Genomic DNA, 24,749 nt, shown 5'->3' on the forward strand with positions numbered 1-24,749 from the left:
TTTAAATTTAGAGCCTTCACTGTTAGTATAAACAAGAGAACCAAGGTTCGAGTTTAAGCTTGATTTTTTTATTGCATAATGGACAATGACCAATATCTTCGCTAAACTTATTCAGAAAATGTCTAAGACACAGACGTCCACATCTAAAAATATCCTTAATCATTATAGTTTAAACATATTTTAATGTGCAAAAATACAATGATACATCGACGGACTAAACAATGTACAGATCTAGGATTCCGAATAAATCTCATGAAACTGCGTCTCCTTATTATAAGCAAGATGTCTATAAACATGCATGAATCACCTTCTGTCTGAGTTTTAGAAAGACTGATATTTAAACAATTGAATCAATTACTCATCCACCGTTTCCCCGGATACTACTAACCTATTTCATTGCATTTTTTGATTTATTTATTGTATGTTCAATGACAATGATACGGAACTCTAAAGTTATTTAGGTTAACGATATAAGGTTCAAGGGTTAATTCATTTTAACTATTTGATAATGATTGGGAACTAATAAACAGCTCGATCTATCTGACATGACGGCATTTTGTATATATTAATATATATATATATATATATTTAAATTAGAAAGCGCGGCGAGTAAAAACCTGAGAGTGTATTGTAATACAGTTGATCAAAGCTTCCGCTCTTTACAAAAATAATATGCAAAATTGGACTTATACTCATCAGTCCTACTATATATAGAAATTTGGTATTGATTTTGAATCATCCTTTTGTATTTTAGTTTAATAGATTTGATGTACTAACTGCAAGTTTTCATTAATAGAAGATAATATGAATTATTTAGTCTCGAACAAGGTGTTAAGTTTAATAGTTTTTATCGTAAATTCAGCAATTCATTGAACAATGACATATTAAAAATGAAGTAACAAAGAAACTTAAACATTAAGAGTTTATTGAATTAAAAACGTTAACGTCTTTAAAAACCATACGCGTCATAATTTGATTTAAATACCGGTATTGATATTTCGAATTCAAGTTAGGACGATGTACGATTGAAAAAAAAAAATGTAAAAACACGTGCAACAAAATCTAAAGTGGCTCCTTCATTTAATAAGCCATACTTTTTTTTTATTTTGATGTATTTTATACAACATTTTACCCTATTCCACAGATGAAAAAACTCAATTTTTTTATAAATGGGGCTCAAAATAGGGAATTTTGCTTTATAAATGAATTACCATTTTTTTGTCTCGCAAACGCCTTTATTGATGTTATTTGTTCAGCATATAATATTTTTAATTGTAAATACAATAATATATCCTACATTAGTACAACGTTCATTTAGTAATCTGTTCTCCGCCATTAAGACCCATTTTCAGCCCCCCCTCCCCCCCCCAAAAAAATTCACAAATTTATATTTTTTATAAATTAATTCAATTTTTTCATAAACTAATATGCTTTACAGAAATAAAATTGAAACAATTTAAAAGAACAAAATATGGGTCCACCGGACTATTTACAAAGATATGTGAAAAAATGTCGTATCGCCCTCTTTTTACCAAAGGTTGAATATTTGGTCATAAAAAAATCGATGGATTGGAATTAGCATTTTGATATTAAATAGCTATCCGAAAATAAGTTTGGCAACAACAAAAAATCAATAGTACAACAGCCATATTTGTGATACTTGATAATTTTCTAATAATTGAGTCATCTTCCCATTTTGATGCCCTTCCCTGTCCTTTAAAACAAATAGATTAACAAATATAAATTTGTTCACATTACCATATATTGACATGAAATAGTTTTCAGACTCCCTTAAATGGGAACATTAGAAATTCCATAGAAAAGGAGCCATCTTAAACGCTTATTACGATTGGAATCATAATACCCTCATTTACCTTTCTCTACCATATTCTTTCTGGAATCTTTCTCCCGAATCATTATACAATATATGACAGATATTTCAGTTAAGACTTTTCAGTGATCAGTGATACATTTGTATATTCAATTTCACCAAATCCTATCCAGTTTTCATTTTAAACAAAATGAAATCAATCTAGGCATCTTTATGGCTTACATGAAATTGATGTCGAATGCTGAATACAATTGTTCCAATGATTTGTAAGAGTTGTTTCTCTTTCCCTAGGTCTACCTCCTTAAATAAAAAAAAATCATTGTTACAGGCCCATCTTCTGTTGATATTTTCAAACACAATCTAATGCAACCAAGACTGGACAAATGCATTATATGCAAATTTAACAAATGTGGATTGTCGTACAAAAAACAATGCAAAATTACGATTTCATCCCTTGAGTTTGATATTTGTATAAACAATTCCCGAATGAAGATCGGTTTTCTTTTTTATCGTCAATGATAAATAATAATTTCGTTTTGTTCAAGTCATACCATAGACTTATATGTTTTGCGTGTACAAATTAAGGTTTTATTGTTTAGATAATGATCGTTTATTTATTGAAATATTTTGCTGATTAGTTATTCATATGGTAAACATAATTTCATTTAGCTTTAGGCAATTAAAACAAAAGGTAATTTTAAATGTCGGTCTACTGACATATTTAGAAACTGTATGACATAATAAGTTGAACTCCTTTTTCCAAAGTTACAGATTTACTTCCGATTATGAATAGGGAGGCTTTATTTCTCGAGTAAATCAAGCCGCTATTTTGACATTAGTGTTCGATAATTTTGCTGTTACCTTTAGTGCACCCTCAGTGCTTCTTGTTTATGTCTCTTTACGTTATTAGGTCTTGGCGTCGATTTCATCAAAAGTCGTAAGTGTAAAGTCAATCGTAAATAATGACGTCACAACATTAAATAACACTGTGACGTAAAAATTGACGATCAATTTCACACTTACGAATATTTGTGAAAGCGATGCTTGGTTTTTTTATTTCATTTATCTTTCTTGTCGTCATCTTAATCTAATGGACTGACATTTACATGTGATAATGCAACCCAAGGGTATAATTTTACGGTTTAAAGATTAAAAAAATATTTCTCAATTTCTTAAGTACGTACATAAATTTGTAATTTTTCAATTTAGTACGACTATTGTGTTTTAAAGTCAAAGCACAATTATTTTCATTAAAAACTTATAGAAAACCCTTCATCAATATTTTTTAACGTAATTGTTACAGGATACTTTCTTGATAAAGCCCTTTTGAAGTTTTAACTTCGTACCTTGAATCAACAAAAATACTTGAATATTCTTCTTGTATTTTGTTTTAATTTTCAATTCTATTTTGTACAGATAAGATCAATCATATTTATCGTTAACACTTAACCTATTATCAGAAAGACAACGAAATATACATGATATAAACACAATGTCAGTGATCTAGGTTTACTTAACGCTGCTCGACCTTTCCTTGATTAGATAAATGATCGTGAAATAAACAAAAATTAAATTGACAAAAAGAAAAAAAAACAACTAACAAAACAGGACAAAAAACAAAACACACAAACAATACAAACAAACATACAAAAAAAACCAATAATGACATAACAAAGAAAGAAACAATAAAAAAACGAATTGGTAAAAACGGCGCGAAATTATTCGGTTTTTTTTCAGTTATCATTTCGAGTACAATAATGAGAGTTTTGGAGTGGTTAGGTTTAGCACGAATGTGAATTATAAACAAAGACAAACAAACAAACAAAACAAAACCAAACCAAAAAACAGACAAACAACAAACAAAAATCAAATCAAAAGACATTAAATATATATTGATTGGAGTAATATGTCATGGTATAAACATATTTACACAATTATAGTTTTATTTCTGAAACCATTTGTTTCTTTTAATGAATATGAAGTGACCGTCGTATACTTTAGAGTATGGTAAAAACTTTGCATAAACATACATCGTATCCTTTAGAGTATGGTAAAAACTTAGCATAAACATACATCGTATCATTTAGAATATGGTAAAAACTTTGCATAAACATACATCGTATCCTTTAGAGTATGGTAAAACATTCGCATAAACATACATCGTATCCTTTAGAGTATGGTAAAAACTTTGCATAAACATACATCGTATCCTTTAGAGTATGGTAAAACATTTGCATAAACATACATCGTATCCTTTAGAGTATGGTAAAAACTTTGCATAAACATACATCGTATCATTTAGAGTATGGTAAAAACTTTGCATAAACATACATCGTATCCTTTAGAGTATGGTAAAAACTTTGCATAAACATACATCGTATCCTTTAGAGTATGGTAAAAACTTTGCATAAACATACATCGTATCCTTTAGAGTATGGTAAAACATTTGCATAAACATACATCGTATCCTTTAGAGTATGGTAAAACATTTGCATAAACATACATCGTATCCTTTAGAGTATGGTAAAACATTTGCATAAACATACATCGTGTCGTTTTGGTCATTTATAGAACAATCATAGTGTACATCCTTTACCGAGAATTTACTACAACAAGGTTTTCGATATCTCAAGTTCGCAAAAACATTTGCAATTTTGTTTTCAACAGATACAAGGAACTCACTCTTAAATACATATGTACCTGTAATGGATTAATACTTACATGCATCTCTTACCGTTTGTTTTACGGTTATATTCTTCACAAAGCACGAAAAGCTCGATTCTCACCAAATAAGTTATTTAAACTTTTAAATATGTTTGTTCTTAAGAGGTATAGTTATGAAATTATTGTTTAATTGTTAAGAATAGCATTTTTTTTTTTTGGTATTAACTTTGATTCGTTATTTACATAGAAATCAAGCCAATATATGTTTGGCATAACATGGGTTGTGTCAATATTGCATGCCTTATGATGTAAAAATGAAGAATTGGGATTGATTTTATATACGATGGAGACATAACATTTCGTAGGTTTTAAACTGGTCTCGAGCTGGCCTGTCAGTTAACTGCTAGTAGTTCTTAGTTTGTGCATTTGTGTAATTGATAATTGACATTGCTATACTCGTTATATTGTAAAATACCTAAACCACATAAGGATCAAAATGATAAAAAAAGTATAAAGAAACCATATAATACTCATTAAATCTGATGTACGTCATATAACCTAATTTATAAATGGTATATATGCCACAGAAATTTGATTGTGATTAAATCGGCAGAAACAAAACATAGTTTTGTCTCATCCTTGAAGGATAATACTAAACAATTTTCGTTTCCTTTTATTTCCTTTACAAAAGTGTTTTTTGTTTTGTCCTTGTCATGATAGATTGCATGTGTGACGGGATAATAATAAAAGGGAAACAGGAAGTCAAGTACATACTTTTTCAGATAAAAAAGGCATAGTTTTTTTATGATAAAAAAATTAACCCGTAAATTAATAGTACATGTTTGTATTTTGCATACCATCTTGAATTTGAAAAAGACAAAAGGACAAGGAAAATGTAAGTTTCTACGAACTTGAAAATGACAATGAATATGCCGAAAAATATGTTTTTAATTGGTATGTTTCTACGAGTTTGTATAAAATGAGATAAGGATTTACATGGACTAAGAATTGAAAACCATTAGATGTTGATATCGCACTAGATTTTAATTTACAAAATGACTATTATTGTTTTATTGATAGTTTATTTTTCGTTCTTTTTGTATCATAATCAATACATACATGTATACGTAACAGTGAAGTTAAAATTTGGGGTTGTTATGTTCAAAGCTGATCACGACAAATGCTTCTAAAATACTTATGTTTATGTGCAATTGCCTGAAGTCTTCAAAATGCTCAATTAACAATATCAACAGTTGATGGTTAATTTTCGGTTGAATAATTGGAAAGAAAACCTGAATGTTCAATCTCCTTTCTACGAATAGATATATCCCAGTTTGTTTTAATTGGGTAGATAATAAAAACAAACAGTAATAAACCCAGAAACAAAAGAAAAGCAAAACAGTAAGGAGTCCACGTACAACTAAGAGTACTGACCAGGTACAGAATTGGAACATGCTCTCTTTTATAGAAATATCCGAGTCTAAAATATATTTTCTTTTAAGTTTAAGGAGAAGAAAGTCCTCTAGAACGGCTATGCCGCAAAACATGGTCAAACATTACTCATGCTCATAAAAAGCAAAGACGATTTCTAACCAAATCAAGATTATTGCTACATTCATATCGTTCAAGAATGAAAACTGAATTCGATGATTTAAAATTCGAGGTTATTTATGTATTTGTTTCTATCAGAATAATTTATAAAGGAAAAAGAGCTTAAGGGCTGTATATTTTTATAATGGTTATACATTGATGCATTTGTTGCGTCCAATCATTTACGTCCCTTTTCAATTGGTTCTATTGTATAAATACGACTGAATATTAATAAACAAAACTTAAATGTTTCATTAGTGAGTAAAACTACTTGCAGGTACAAGAAATCTGGCTTGTTGGTTAACTTTAATACCGATCAAAACTAAAACAAATAAGGATTTTTTGAAAATTAAACTAACAAGCGAATATTACTAAAGATTAAAGCAATGTCGACTTTTTTCAACCTTCAAGTAATATTTTTTGAAGGAAAAAGGTGTGAACACCAAATAAACAACTTTCTTTTCCATTACATGCATTACAGTCATGATAACTCATATTTTAAAATATTAGTTGTTCATAAGTATGATCATTATTCTGGATATAACTGGTACGACAAATGGCAAAATCAACCAATTGTATTATTTTTGTGTTAAATGCTACATAATTGCGATTGCATTTTGGCGTCATGACAGTAGGCAAAACCATTTAACGGTTTTGATATTTTTCAATATATATTTCTTGACTTTTGAGCAAATTGATATTTTTTAGCCTGTTCTGTTTATGGAATACTGTAATGTCCGAGATAATTGCAATTCATTGTGGTTCAATGCAATGCAAATTATATACAATGACCTTATTTCTTTTTACTCGTTCGTCATTCTGGGTGTTTCAAGATCGTCGTTTTTTATTAATTTATGTTAAATAGCACGAGAACCATCGCACATCAATCATTAAGATTAGTCGGCTAAATTCTACCCTTAACTAATTTCATTTTTTTTTTCTTACATTTAAGGTCATCAAAATCTAAAAAACATTTGATGCTATTGCCCAGTAGGTAGACATAATTCTATGAGTTTGGAATTATTTAATCCAGTAACAATTATCAACTAATATAGACACTTGGTCATAAGTAATGAACCAGTGAGTGTTTAGATGAAGTTTATTTCGTAGTTCAATATTCAACTATTCATCTATCACCTCAAACATTTCTGTAAAGAATTATTTGAACATTTTGCAACTTTTAAGATGTCATTATTGCATTTTGATTCTAATATCTTACAAATCAAGAAACGTGCTGTTCTTAGAAAAAATAATGCCGAAATTACGAAAAGTCAAAAGGTAAAAGGTAATTTAAGGAGGTAGACCTAGGGTGAAAGACATAATTCGTGAAATTAATGACTGTTTGTATCATATTATAATTACACCAAAACCTTTCAAGCTTTCTTTTGAAACAGAAGGGAATCAATCTTAGTTACTATGACGCTTACATTAGATTGATAAAAAAGCTCGAATACAAACGTTTCAATGATTTTTAAGAGTTGTGTCCCTTACCTTAGGTCTACCGCCTTAAAAGTCTGTTTTGTTGATATATTCCTAAATTTCAAATTTAAAAAAACGATACAAAATTATCTGCTTGATCTATATAACGGTATTTTATTGATACAAGAAATAATATTACACGTGTAGGTCATGTACTTTTTGGAAACTATTTATATTTAATAAGATTTCCGTATTCAATTTCAGATGACATTTCATGAGAATATGATAACTTATATTTTCGGCTTACCTGATATTACTTTTAGTAGAACTAATAAGGCACATCGACCAAACATTACTAAGAACTCCAGAATCTGTAAAACCAGTTTCAGGAAAAATTAAACCTAGCAATGTTTTAGCGATTCGAACATAACCAATATATTACAACATATTCATGTACCAATAACCAACAAAATGACTTAAATATAGCCGATCTTAAATAAATGATGCAAAATCCATTGCGGATCAATAAAAGAATATTCCATTCCAAAGCAGAATAATACTTTAAAATTATCTAATCACTTTAATTCATTGATTTAATGATGCGATTCTTCTAAATGCAATCTTTTTTCGACGATGTCAGTAAGGCGAAAAAAAAACAAATGAAAAATTTATTTTTTTCTTTTAACCGATTGATAGATAATAACTTAAGAAAATGAAATTGAAATTTGAAAAATACAAGTGAAGTCAAGTAATAAGTAGACAAATCAGGCAAGATAAGTATCTGTCCAAGTAATACTCATGCAAAATGGAAAATTGCTTGATGTTTATAACAGTATTCGTTAAAAAAAGCGTTTATATGTAATATATTACTCTGGGCATAGTTCCCAACAGCATGTGAACATTTGATCATGACGTCATAAACTATTTTATTTTACTCTTTTGATATTGTTTAAATGTAAATACTCGGGAGAAGTCACAAAATCTTATGATAGTATTTTTTGATAAAATCGACTAATTGCTATTATGATTTAATGTTTTAAAAGAAAGTGTCAATCATCGGATTTCATTGGATTGGCCAAGGCTTTTTTTAAAATATATGTTTATAAACAAATGTATATATATGGAGAGTGTATAAAAAAAACTTAGGTACATGTATTTCTTATACACAGTTCTTTTATATGAGTAACATCTCATTAGCGAAATTATAAACAAATACATTGAAAGAACAAGATCCTAAAACAAGTATACAATACATATTCTTATCTTCATTGTTTTGATAGTAGACAAGGGTTCCCATTTGATCTTGAAGGATAAAGTGAGACCTGAAGGATTCAATGCATGTAAGGAAAACAACGCGTGTCAACAGCCTCATTGTATTGGATCATTTATTACGAAAATAAGATCGGCTTACGTGATCAAACATCTCGTGTTTTCTGTCAACACAAATGAATGATATCGAGTTAAATGTTTCAAAATAGAAATTTAAAGATATCGATGATAAAAAGAAAAATATTAATTATTAGCAGGGCATCATTCTGGATCGGGAAAATAGATAAAAAAGCAGAAAACAATGGAATTATTTGAAGTACAATTATTAAAAAAAAAACAAAATAAAGGAATATTTAATGCAGAGGACCAAAATCAAAATTAAAATATGGTGATAAAAGAAAAGATTTATTAAAGATTGAAGTTATACTTCTTGCAAAACAATTAAACTTCTAAAATAAAACAAAATCAATTGAAAACGGGCTTGTTGGCGAAGATACTTTAAAAAATGCAAACTAATGATTTTGATGGCTGTTTCAATGATTTTCGTAAATCCTTCTGAAACTGTGTCTTAAGCAAAATAAAGATGATGGTGAAATTGATGGCAAAACCTTTAGTCACTTTTTCTTCGACAACCTTTTTACTAATTATATTTAACCATATTGCAGCGGAAAGCTAAGGATTTTTAAAACTTTAATGGGCATAGCGGGTATACAGTTATATTGTATGTTAATGTAACGATTCTGAATATCATTCTTTTCTAAGTGAAAAGCGGTAAAGTTTACTGCTATTTAGCATTAATAGAAGTAGGGTCAAAGGTCATTCTACCCCAATACACTTTGATAAGTAATGTAAGTATAATAGTGTGCTGTATGTATCGGGAAACAGATAGTATTTTATTAGTACATGTATTGAATTTCAAAAATGTAAAACAGAACTTTTTCCGTCTAAAGTTGACTATTTTATCACTGAACAAAATGTCGCTAAAATTGGTTGCATTGTAGTGCATTTTCAATAGTCAAGTGATCATAAGATTAGTATAAGATATATCTAAGTACTCTGTACTGAATAACAGATAAAATAATACAACTTTCTTTTTCGATCTGAAACTTGCTAAATAATTTTGAAATTGCAAATTGTCACATTTAATGGCCCAAAATTGTAGAATATGGAATGGAATCGTTTTCGGACCATTTGTCTATTTTGCAGGCTGTTTTATGAACATTTTTATTTTGTCTTAATATAATTCAACTAAAAACAAAGCCATACAATATCCTCTGAATGGATTACAATAATTACACTAAACGATAAAAACAAAACAGATTCCTTGTAAAAACCGTCCATAAAGACGTTCAAACGCAGAAAAAAATTTTTTTCCTTCTGTTTTTTTTGTCACCAAATGGATAATCTTCGTGGGGTACCATTTTTCTTGGTATTCACCAATTAAATTACTTTCACACTACATAGTACAATGGAAATATAGTTGTTATAGAGTATTAGTTCAAATGAAACTTCGTTGTCCAGGGCAGGGGAGGATCAAGAATATAGGAAAGACGTTCACTTATTCAACTCTAATTGGTTAAATTGAAATACCGACCAAAAAATGAAATAAATTTGGGATATATTACATACAACTGAAACAGCATCTTTACTAAACAAGGATTCTTGCCAGCCTCTCTCTTCTTGCAAAGGGAGAAAGCAGGAACGTAATCTTTGCCTAGCAATGACGCTGTTAAATGCAGTATCAGTCAATGTGATAGTAACGACGGATTTTATTTAAAATTACCCATTCACTAAAACTCTTGACGTTCTTTTCATCGTTATATTCTTGATGACTTTTAAAGCAACGCCGGAACTTTTCCTCTTCCGTTTAAATCCGGAATGACATCATATATGAGAAGAGGGCGCTTGTGGAAAACAAAGAATAGCGTTATAATTAATATCCTATTAAAAAACCATGTCCAAACCATCGGGTGTTTTTCAAGCCCGGTTTGCTAATTAATTCTTTAGATTTTTATATGTTATATGTATGATTATTTCTTATATTCATGAAGCTTTGTTTTTATTATGGACATTCTGTTCTTCGTTCCAAAGGTCTCCTTGTGTTATCCTCAAAAACGAACAGTATCGGGCGATTAAAAATTGAATAACAGGAAAAATGATAAACTATTATTTACCTTATTAAAATGCAGGTTTAAATATCGACCGTGTATAAAAAAAAGTTATGAACGATGATATTATTATACGCAAGTTTTTCTGATGTACTAACAGTTTGGAAACAGGAATTACTGTTAAGAAAATGATTTCGGATCCTGAAAAATTCGAAAGATCTTTTGGAGACCCTCAATTCAAGATATTATAAGAATATAAAATATCATTAACACTATGAACAAAAATAAGTACTGTCTGTCCAAGGGACAGAGATTTTCCCACTCTCTTGGACTGTGAATTCCTGTCAAAGAACTATTGGCCTCGTGCAATAGAACATTTGATCATTCTCAGTACCTCAGGACAAATATTCTGGTCTATTGCATCCAACCCATTTAATAACCTATTAAATTATTATTATTATTATTATTATTTATTATTTAAATATTATAATAAAATTATTATTTTATTACCTAATTTGTCTATGAGATGTAATAAAGAATGGACATGGGGAATATGTCAAAGAGACCAGGAATAGGAAATTGACCGCTCCATGTTTACTAATTGGCAGACGAGAGTCACATGTACGTTTTTACACACGATATTTTGTGTGTAAATTCCAATTCAATGAAGCGCTTAAAAAAGTTCAACCAGTCAAAATGCTTAGATAAAGGTCATTATGGGGTCAGTGCAATAGACTCCGCAAGGAGACTATTGCACCGTGCAATAGTACATCGACAGTGCAATAGATCGCCCTGTCCTGAATAAATTTTTAAAACAGAGAAAAATATGTGTATATTTGATAAACAAGATAAAAGTTTATACTTAGGTAATAAAAATTACTATTATTTGTGGTACAGGTCATGGCAGTACATAACAGTCCTTACCCTCCGACTATTATAAATTGTCTATCACTTAAACAGTCGAAGACCGGAAAAGATAGTCTTTACCTGTATTGTATATTCCTGTTAAGGACTGTTATGGATCATTATAGGCGTTGACAATATTTCCTCGACTATAATGAACTGTACCGAATTGTCACAGTTCATGATAGTCGGCGACACTATTTCCTACGCCTATTATGTACTGTCCCTCACTGTAAGAAGTCGGGATAGGTAATCGCAATTTTAGAGTAGTTTATTGTGAACTGTCGTGGTTTTCAACAGATCATAATAGGTAATGACAATTTGTGTTGATCCATTATGAACTGTATTGTCCCGTTACAGATCATGAAAGGCAATTACAAAATTCTCTTGATCTGTTGTGCACTGTCGTAGCTTGTTACAAACCTATGATTTTTCAACACTTTATACTTCTATTCCCCATACTCAGTTAAAGTCCGACTCAAAAATATTATACATCGTTGTTTCTCCAAAAACGATGGTACACCAAGATGCAAGTATATAGTTCTTGGTAGAGATTCCTCACACTTTGTAAAAAAGTAATTACAATTTCAGTACAATTAGTAAGTACAATTTGTGAAAATTTGCAAAGCTCTTGTTGTAGACCGAGTAGAAAAGAAATAATTCGGTTCAGAATCGTTATCTCGTTATCACTGGTAATGCACTAAAATGCAACCACAATTGTGCAGTGATTAACATCTAAAAAAGTTTTTTTTTCTACATTTTGACATTCTATACAGCCCATCTTCACATGTTACGCGTTTTCCAATACATACATCCATTCATACCTATCAAATTGGTATTTGGGTCGAATTATCATTTACCCCTCCTTTAATTAGTGAAAAATAGTAGAAAACCTTCCAACACGTGCAATCAGAATACACTCTAGGTTCCTAGAGGTTTTGCACGACATGACATCAACTAATAACATGACATGGAGAATATTGTTCAAATACCAAATGTAAAAGTGGGGTGCACGAGATCAAATAGAAAGGTAGTGATTACGATTGATGCATTTGAAAGAGTACTGAAGGGAACCAAGGTTATAGCGGTAATCAAAAGAATGGAATTCAGGGACAAAGACCAGACATGGAAAACAGACATACAAAACAAAGAACATAAAGTACTAAAATCATACATACAAAGTAACAAAAGCAAATGAGCAACTCGGACTCCACTTAAAACTGGGAGCATGGACCAGGTGCACCGGTAGGGTAAGTGTCCTCTGAAATCAACAATTACAAAATAGATAAATAAAACAATCAAATGCAAACATTCAAAACAAAAACACAAAACAGGATTACACATTTATGCACAAAGGGCACAATCTTATAAAATGATGTTTGGATTTCAATAATCTTACTGCTGAGAACGAATTCAGCTATTGTCAATGTTTCTATAACACAATAAACAAAGGCAAGTACGATTTTACTTTAGAACGTGTATTTTTTATTGTATTTTTAGATTATCAAACTGACAACCTTTACTTAAAATTGCTAAATCAGTTTGCTAAACAAATTTCAATTCGTTAGCTAATTCAGTGAACAGCAGATAATAATACTATGAAACTGTGATAAGAATCCTTTTGTTTTAAATCAATTGCGAGTTTAAAGAAAGTTATGAAAAGTGTAAATAATTTTAGTATATTGATGTTAGAAATGGATAATTATATCATATTTTTATGTAAAGATGATAAAAAGGAAAAGAGTTCCAAATATTTCAAAGTCAAGCACTGTGGTGAAGTACAGCCTTATATATATATATATATATATATATATATATATATATATATATATATATATATATATATATATATATATATATATATATATTATTATGATACTATCTTGTTGATTTGTATTATAAAGAAACGCGGTAGACGGACACCTGAAACATGCATCCACATTTATTCTTTGTTAACTTCCAATATAAGTCACAAATTTATACTTTTAATACCCCCACTTGCAAAATACGGGTAAATAGTGATAGGGGTGACCGTTCGTCCTTCCGTTACGAAGGGGGAATTTCAAATCCGGTATTCCTCCCACACCACTTAATGGAATTTAATGAAACTTTCTCAGAATTTCTATAACATGTTCCCACTGTGTACATCTTATTTAAGAATTTCGATCCAAATCAATTTTAGGGTTTCCAATAACAAAACATTGACTTATTCGTTTAGTATATGAGCAAATGGGTGACCAATCTCTTATCCTGTTTGATGGAATTTAATGATACCTTCCTTGGAACTTTATTAGATGTTTCCGTTGTACATCTCCTATTTAAGATTTTGTTCAATTTAATATCAGGACAATGGGCGGCCCATCTCTCATCCGTTACTCCCCTGTAGCAATTAATGTAATTTAATGGAACTATCACAAAATCTATATTGTATGTGACCATTGTTCAACTCCTGTTTAATATCTTGATCAAAATCAATTTAGGGGTTTCACAAAGCAAAACATTGACTTTGTAATTTGAAAATATGGGGACAAGGGGATCATCCATTTCTCCACCTAAACCACTAAATGGAATTTAATTAAATAACACAGAATCGTTATTTCATGTTTCCATTGTGATCCAAGTCAAAATGGAAGTAAAAAGATGAAAGTTGCATATCAAAAAGGGGGAGGGGGCATCAAGTCAATGAGCATTGCTTACAGTTTTTTCTAGTTCTACTCAACAGGTTTAAATTTAATGGAAGCTTTTGATGTTGTCAATGTGTCTATATTTGATAATACCATGAAATTAAAATCTTTATGACAGTGCAAACAAAGTAAAACAATAAAATATTTAAATCATTTTAGGTTATACCTCCTGGTATAAGAAAATCAATCATATTGCTTTTAAGTTATATTTAAATAGTTTAATTCGCATTCAGATTAATTCATATCGCCTATTAATCGATAAACGTAAAAGAAATATGAAGTAATCTGAAAAATTAAAAGGAAAACAATTGCAAAAGAGTTTAGTACCTACATACTTTATAGGTGAACGGCATAATACCAGTTGGAACCAGAATATATGTTCATATGATTTTGAAACAAAGTTAATCATTTTTGAACAAAAAAAAACAATATCCAGAGTCTAGTAAAGTAGATATTGCAATCTAAATATTGACAAGACATAATGACATGATGACTGAAGCAAAATATAACGACAATATTTCCTACTTGCGGAGCTCGGAATGCAGCCATGTTTTATCCTGTTTTTGCAGAGTTACCTCCCGTAAGAGCAGGTATATTTCGAAGTCTCTCTGATCGATGTTCGGATTTGGGTGCAGAAAAAAGAGGTAACTCGAATGAAAATGGAATCCCCAGCAGACAAACACAACGGTGTTTCTAAAATTTAAAGGGTGTTTTATTTTGTGGTAGGTTACATAAGGGTGATTTTCATTTGTATCCCGGATAAAGAAAATTTAAGGCAGGGTCAGCAGAACGAGACATTTCCTTTTGACTTTCGAGATTTTCTGAAGTATCGTCGATATCGGATGGAAAACCTTACGTGTTCTGAATAGACACCTGCCCCAAAGGGAAATAGATGTTGACAAAATGTTGGTCCGCAAGTCGGGAATATATTCATCGAATTCATAGTACATGACTTTTATCCTTTATAGTCTCAGGAAAATTCACAGCTAAAGTAAGTTAACAATCAATATCAAGCGTTTTTGTTTCTTTTTTTTTTACTATAATGTATGAAATATAGAAGTCCGTTTTAGCTCATATAACTATAACGGAAATAATTAGTTTCATTAACAATCAATATCAAGGAAAAATGACAAGAGAAACGATTGAATAAATAATATGCATCTGGAAAGTCAAATGTCAAATTAAAAAAAAAAAAACACAAGCATAATAAGCATATCTATAAGCAATACTTAGGACACAATCTTTAAGAAATAAATACAGACACACACACAACAAAGAGAGAGAGAGAGAGAGAGAGAGAGAGAGAGAGAGAGAGAGAGAGAGAGTGTGTGTGTGTGTGTGTGTGTGTGTGTGTTGAGTGGATACTGGTTGATAACAATCTTATGTGATCTTGTCGCCTAACTTATGTATTGTCTAAATAAAAATAACCCTACGGGTGCCCCTGATACATACTCTCACTGTTTCGTGTACGTGTCATTTTCCTTGGAAAATATTCTTTTGATTTCTACTCGAATCTTGATTCACTTGATTACTCTTTCACAAGAGGTTGGACTAATTGTGTGTAAGACTATTTGCACAACTTCAAAGCAGTTTTATGACCTGTCAATGTATCCCATGAAAATACGTACGCTGCTTGGGAACTGAATATACTTTATATATTTCATCATAGACACGTCGCATATGTAGCCTTCAACACCAAGCCAATATATAATTTAAATAATGACAGGATATGGAGAAAATGAACAATATATTATTCCCGAGTATTTAGATCTAAACAAATGCTATTTCATTAGAGCAATTATCTTTTATACAGTTCACACATCCAGCAAACAAATATTTTAATGCACCAATCCATCTAAACATCAGATACTGCCCGTTTAAAAAGTGATTGAGGTGCAGAAACCCTATCACAAAAACGATTTTTTTTATTTCCGATCTACATTTTTCCATGTGCTTTTGTACCTATATCCTTTTATAGATTTCTATATTTGGAAATTATGCACTCGTTTACCTCTCAAAACAAATAAACCAAAAAAGAACTCAAAATACAATCTTCATACAATCTATATCTCAAAAGGTATTTTATCAAAAGAACAATAAAATTACAAACTATGACTGGGTATGTGTGAGCTGTTTTTGAATAAGAAAAAAAGTAATTTTGTGGGATTTTGGAATGCGTGAATCAATTCCAGTCTGGTATTAATAAGACCACTTATAACACATTGCGATGATATGTGTCATTATTTTTTTTAATTGAATATGTGTTACGTTATATGCAACTGATAACCGTATGTCGAAGTCATAAATCAAATAGGATTAGTTTCCCGAACAAAGGCCAAGTTCATTAGCAATCACAATGAGCAGGGGGGTTACTATTTAAAGAAACATTGCTACAGAATTAAAATTAAATAAATAGCATTCAATGAATTGGAGAAAGTAACGATAAACTGTGACGTCTTTTGGTGTTGTCAAATGTATGATGAAAGATAATACCATGCGTTTATGATAACCTGGTATCAGACGATAATTCATTCTTATCTTAAACCAATCGAAAGAAAAACGACATCTATGACTTCTATAGTTCGAGATCAAGTTTTACAACTTACATCTTAACATATATCGATACCGATTATAGAATTTAAGGTTTTGTCTGTTTAGTTCATATGATACTTTCCTGGCCTACAAGAAATAAATATTAATGAACTTTAGAAGCGCGCATTCACAAAATCGATTTCTGACCGGAGCCATGCACATTGGCCCTGGGTTCAATGTAAACCTCAAATAACCGACGTGTTAATGCAATAGAAAATTACATACCACTGCCTGTTTGACATAACCTATACAGGTCCGTTGACAAAACGACCAGGAACACCAGATTGTTCTACGATCAACGGAGAACAAGTCAAATTACTCATGTAAATATAAATGTAACACAACAACGCACTACATAGGTGTTTCTAGAAAAGCAGAGGACGCTTACCCTAGCAGTGTCCTTGGTCAATGCTCCCAGTTTTTAGTCTGAATTGCTCTTTTGCTTTTATTACTTTGTATGTATGATTTTAGTTACTTTATGTTCTTTGTTGTGTATGTCTGTTTTCCATGTCTGGTCCTAGTCCCTGGGTTACATTCTTTTAATTACCGCTCTAACTTTGGTTCCCTTGATTACTCTTTGATTACCGCTATAACTTTGGTTCCCTTGATTACTCTTTGATTACCGCTATAACTTTGGTTCCCTTGACTACTCTTTCGAAGTGGGGTCAATTAGATATACGTTTTGAATATTTGTTCTTTAAAAATGAAAATAAGGCCAAAAATGTGATTTATTTTTCTCTAACTGTTTTTCAAGTGATATTTTTTAATCAGCATTTCAGTTTACTGTTGAATAATTATCAATGACAGTTCCCCTTTGTCATATGATTTATTATTTTGTACCAATAAAGTTTAAATACTTGATTGTTTTTAAATAAGCCCTGTTGTTTAGACATTTTAATGTAAAAAGGCTTTTATTGCTTCATTTCAAAATACAAACAAAACTGAAACTAAACTATCACTTCAAAAATAAATCAAGCATTGTGTGATATAGTATATTGAACGGGGTGATTGTTAATCTTTATAGAGTATGTGGGAATTTGCCATTTCGATTGGGATTTGATGGTTAGACTGAATATTTAATATCGATTCAAAAACCGAAGTGTCAAAAATAGAAGAACAATTACTAAACATAAAAAAGTGCATAATCATAACGTAAAAACAGAAAATAGGGCATATTTACATGTTTAAAGTAGTGATAGAATTAAATAAAATTTCATATTATAACAGAAGAGAAGAAAACCAAGGCACCAGACAAAAATACATTATGAACTCAAACAAAATAAACGAAGTTACATCAGAGGGAAAATGATGTCGTGTTCCCTCAAGCGGCACCCGTCACAATGCAAGTTTGTACAATCTGGTATGAGTCTAGATTAAATGATACAACACCACTACACATCTTGCCAAGGCGGGGTAACAAATGTGTACACTTATTCAGGTAGATCACACTTATTACTTCTATTAGATAGATATTTCTATTTTTCTAAGCGATGAGCTTGAATGAACATACTTCAGAAATCAAATGTAAAAATCATATGTCAACCAACTTTATTTGAGATAATTGAACCTTAATAAAGGCAATTTAAACAACATTTCATATGGATTTTGGATGCATTTTCACTATTATTATTCAAATGCTGCTATATAAAATATCTTATAAATTTATGTTAATAACAAGTACTTCACATTCTGTCATATTTCAACAAAAGAAATTCCTAGGTCAGCGAACTGCTTTTCGTGTAATATTAGAAAAACACTTAAACTTTCCATTACAGTTCTATAATACATTGTTCCACAAATGATTTCCCTTTTGAAAGTATTTTACAGCCAATTATATCCCCTTGAAAAAGACTTTTTTTACAAGAATTGCTTGTAATTTCGTATGTCAAAAATTTGTTAAGAATATCTTAATTCAATTCTACTGCTTGTTGTTTTACATCATTAAACATAATATATAAATTGAAAATATATATGGGTGTATGATTTAACAAAATGACGGAAAAAATGCTCCGTGTAATAGGTCTTATTTACTATACTTCGATACAGTGAACAAGTTTCATGTAACTTGCTTTACTGAAATTAATTTGTTTCATGTCAACACAATTGTAATTTAAAATACGATTTATCATCTTTAGATTCGCGATTGTTTTGACCATGAAAACAATAAAATTGTATCCAACAAACAATAACTCTTTTACAATACATTGGCAGTGAAGATATACACATCAAGATTTTCCACCATTTTAGGATCTTATATAAGCAGCCAATGTTTTTTTTTCTCTCTTCCCTACTTTATTGCAGACTAGTATTTGAACTTAAAGAACTAAAAGATGTATTTATTAAGAATGAAATCATATGTCAAAAGACGTTTTACATTGTAATGATACAATAATAAACAGAAATAAGAACGAAACCTCTAATTTTTAACGGGACTTCTTGAATCGTTTTTCATCTCCTAACCGGGTTATGGAAATATATTTATCGTTTCTACACGAATTCACTTTCTTGGAAGCTGGTTGTTGTGTGATTGTGACTCACTGTCTATAAAATATCACCGGTCGAAGAAAGCGACGTTGTAATGCTTCTTATGTTGTTATCTCGCCAAAATACATGACGTCATGGACATACCTTAACTTCCACCAAGACACAGATGTCGAATAATACATACAATAGATGTTGGAAGAATTTGGATTTGGATTGTTTTCTTTTGAAAAAAAGGAGAAATATAATCTACAACTTAAGCTCGGTGAATATGGGATATCTCGTTTTTCAGGAAACAAATTCTCTTGTTTTAATATCTCGGCAACCCTCCATATTTATATCTATTGATGTGAGAAATTTCATAAAACAACTTGCTATCGTACGCATCCTAGATTCCGTATTTACCAATGGCAAATGAGGATTTTTATGCTCAGGCAAGGGGAGTGATTTATGGTGTATTGAATGAAAAAAAAATAAAAACAAAAAAAACCCAAGAAAATGAGAATATCAAAAAAGTTCTATTACAGAAATTCTTTATCAATGGCTTGACGTCCCTTTTAAATCAACATTACACAATATTTCGCGAGTTTAGTATACCGGAAGGACTGGTCAACATAATACTTATTAAAAGAAAAAGGACAAAATTAATTATGTTTATTTATAAAGAATTCTAAATAATTATGCATATGTATTTTTTATATTATTATCTTCTTCCTGATATTCACAAAAGACATGTTTGTATAAAAGCACGGATGAAACAACGAAAAATAATGAAAAACGAGATTAATACTACCATGGAACAACAACTAGAACAGGACATTCGGCAAATAAGAAAAACAATACACAATGTAATAGAACGCATATACACCGGAACTTAGGAAAAATAAATACGCAACTCGGTCCCCACTGAAAATCAGAGAGTTTGACCATGTGCACCTGTAGGATGGACGTTATTTGCTTTAAAAAAATAACGCTAATATGCTCATATTATGTACAATTTACGTAAAAACTAGAAATTACACTATTTTGCACCAATATGCTATCATATTGGAAATGACCACATCAAAGCGTTCAACAAGTTTTTAATGTCGACTGTATTAAATAAAAAGACGTTCGACTGGATGCATCTCTATAAATATAGGAATAGGACGACTTTGTTTTCTTATTTCAACTGTTTTGTACTATTGACGTTTCTCAAACGTAAGAAATGTTTAATCTTGCTACCGACTTATTACGGTTTTTCAGTATTTTAGATAACCTAATTTAATGAAAGCTAACGTTACGGAAATTCGTTTCTCTTCCGGATTGATTCCAAACCCCTAAAGATAAACGTCACAAAGCGTGACGTTATTTAGCATTTCGCCATAGCAGGCACCTGTTCAATGATACAAATCACATTGAAAAATTGCATCGGCATTTCTGAATATCTTGACAGGTTCCGTCTAATCAACAGTATACATCCATCATTCAGCCTCTATTAGTTGCCAATATTGAACGAAGTCTTTAATCAAATAAATGTATTGATTTATCTATGTGAGAGGTCCTTCGTTGAAATTGACAATCGACATACACCTGTAATAAATGTCCTTATTATTTTATCAGATATAAAAAGCTGCTCGGTGGATATCCTACAAGAAACAGAAACTGGTCCTCCTCCTAGCTCTAAAGAACAGACAGAAACAAAGGAGACATTGAAATCGGAGTGTGTTGATTATACTAAATCAGTAGGATGGTAACCAAGAAACACCTTAAGTATCAATACTAAACAGAATACTTTACGCTTTCAACGACACTATACTGTATCCACCAGTAGTTTATCAAATGAATGGCATTAACCAATGACATAAAACATATTTCTTCAAGAACTAACGCACCCAACATACATATCTTCTACATCTAACACAGATAATTTTAAACTCAACTATCAATAAAATCATTTTCAACATATATATTTCGTTAAATCTTTTTGAAATAGCCTACATAATATATTGATAGTAAATTGCTTCATACAACAATGAAAGAGTCAGTCATAACCATTTATAGTATTAGGAAATCGAGAAATTGGCATTCGACAAAGCCCAGACACACATGATAAAATTGAATCAATTCCAAAAATTGAGTATGCGATTATGTGTTAAATTAGTTGCTCAATTAATATTACTGCAATACTTAGTTGTTGAGTTTCTTATTATCGTTCCTAGCATTATAATGTGGTATGAAAGTCTTTAAAAGTTAATAATAATCATAATCGAAAACCACGATATTTGAAGCCCTGATCTCGATTTTACAAAATGTCGTAAGTGTAAATTTGATCGTAAACAATGACGTCATAAACTAAAATAGCACTGTGACATCATGTTTTACGACCAATTTCACCCTTACGACTTTTTGTGAAACCGACGCCAGGAGTTTATAAACAGTAGTAACTGAGAAGTAGCAGAGCAACGAAAGAAAGATAACCCTATATAAGAATACAACTTTAGAAAGTATTCAAATAAAACAGTAGTAATGTTGTGAAAAAACTTGCCCTTCAACTGTCTGTTTTTTTTAAATTTTCTTATATCAATTATAAATCGAATTACTTGGAGATAATGACAGGTGCGATCAGAACTCTTCAGTAGAAACAACTGTTTCAAAAACTGTTGTGCCTTTTGACTTGTAACATGTTTGTGAAATATGTTGATGACAAAAAAAACGTCAAAGTAATCTTCCATTCTTTCAATAATTCCGTCATTTGTCAATCACTACGAACTATGGAGAAAACGTAAATGCTAAATGTAATTTATTATCTTTATCACATTGTAAAAATAAGTCATAAGGCATCTGTTGTTTATGTCTGATGATTCAAAATAAACGATATACGATTAAACACTATTTTTCATTACGTTTCATTTGGTAAGATATTCATTTAAACGATTTTCAGTTTGCTATTGTAATCTTTCTCACTATTTTAAAAGCCATCAATTTGTTAATGTTTTACGCAAGTTGTTTTTTATAAGTCAAATATTTGTTGGTAAAATGTCGGTTCGTAATGTTCTTTGTTTTAGATCGAAAGAATACTGACATGGTCAAGAATTGTAAACTTAAGTGACAAAAATTGGCTCATCATGTTACATTTGACGTCACACAAGTGACATCATATATGCCATTATCAGTTTTCTGAGTTCAGGGGTAAGAAGTATAACACACAAACAGTAACATTCATAATACGTGTTTTAACAGTTTAACGTGTAAAAACAGATTCACCGGGTATATCACTCTATCGATATGAAAGGCTAGAGTACCCGATGAGGATGTACGGCCTTGGTCATCTTTAACTAAATGATATCCGAAACACAAGGTGAACAGATAAAAATAAAAGTTCCTGCTGACTAAATATAAAAAGAGAGGTAACTGCTACCTCATATTAATAAATTGAACATTACAGAAGGATTAACATTATTAACGAAATCGTGTGTAGAGAAAATTATTAATAAAAACAGACGATCAACTCCTAAAAATTGGAAATATGCAGCAAATAGCTGGAAACTCTGTTTAACTCAACAAGTGAAAATAAATATTATAAGACAATATTAAGAATCAAAATAAACGTAAATATGTTGCAATTCAATCCTTAATCATAGCAGGGATAAGACAGACTCATTTGGAAAGGCTTTGGTATTGAGTTTTGCTGGGGTAGGAATATGGACACGTTTATTCTTAAAAAGTTTATCTTATTTCGAATGGCATTGGTTTTGAATTTTGATGGGATAAGAATATAATTGTCACGTTTATTCTTAAAAAAGAGATGACCGTCACAATTTATAAGTTCATATAAACAATTTATAAAACCGAAAACGTCAATTTCCAAAACATTACAATACACATTAAGAATACATGACTCAAACGCTTTAAAAGAGGGCCTAGAACAGTTTACCACCCAATAAGAAATACTAAACATATAAGGGTCGTCCTTGTCCCCTTGTTCAAACGCATTCCATTTTGTGTGCAATTATTAACTTGCATTCTGAAATATCTTCGGTTCAAGTTGATGAAAAGAATAATATGTGGTGGGTGCACAACATTTGAAATAAAATGTCAATATCACATACATGTAACAATGTCGAATTCATGTAACAAGCTAACCATTTTGAATATGCAATTTCAAGAAGAGTTATCTAACCTAATATCCCCCGACAAAGTTCGAAGTATAAAAAACACTCCAAACAAAACAAAATACTTTTATAATAATATTTTGACACAGGAAAAAGAATAGTGAATTAACTTTCAGTGCTTTATAATCTAAATCCCTTTTCATGTAGGAGAAATTTTCAAAATATTTTGATATTTCCCCCTTTTCAGTGATTTCCCTAGCTGCCCAGACAAAATACTATATACACTGCAATTTATTTGTTTATGTATTTTTTCCGTATGTAATATCAATACCAATTATTACCATGAGAATCATAGTACATCAGAAGACATACAACAAGGACTCACACGTGCAATGCCAAAATGCTTTTAGTTATAGTTTGTTTGTTACTATGTCAAACCCCCATGAGCAAATAAATATAAATACCTAAAAAGAAATTAAAAAAATGCTTCCTTTAACGATTTAACAACAATATCATATCTATATCCTATTCGAATTAGCCTTTTCAACGGTTAAGTGATTTATTTGGTGAGTATATTGAGCTGACCGCGCTCTGTAAAGAATATTATCATAAAATATGGTGTGTGAGATACCCGCACGTTTGAATCGTTAATTAGTACACATGTATTGAAGAATGAGTTCCTTGTGTCGGGTGAACAAAAATGAGAATGTTTTTACGAGCTTGTGAAAAGGGGACGTCACCATTTAAAAACAGATAGTTAACAATAGGGGAATAAACAAATCATCACTTTCATCGTAAACCTTAGTATAAAGTTCACCATTATTGACATGAATACTAAAATCAAGAAACGGATATTGTTAATTATCAATATTTGCTTTCTTCAAAGTCAGTTCTGCGAGATATATATCTTTAGTACAAATATTGATGTCTTCGTTTTATCAAACCAGATCGTCCAATTATTTTGAGGTGTTATTAATTTGTTTTACAAAATAATGTTTGCAAGGGCCGTTTATTATTTTACTCAAAATTTGTGATTCGTAACAATAGAGGAAGAGGTCAGGAATATGTAGTGCACAATTTGTCTAAATGGGACTTCCAATAACTTGACGATACA

This window comes from Perna viridis, chromosome 12 (assembly GCF_037379345.1).
Source record: "Perna viridis isolate PV_CMFRI_1.1 ecotype Kerala chromosome 12, ASM3737934v1, whole genome shotgun sequence".
NCBI lineage: Eukaryota > Metazoa > Mollusca > Bivalvia > Mytilida > Mytilidae > Perna > Perna viridis.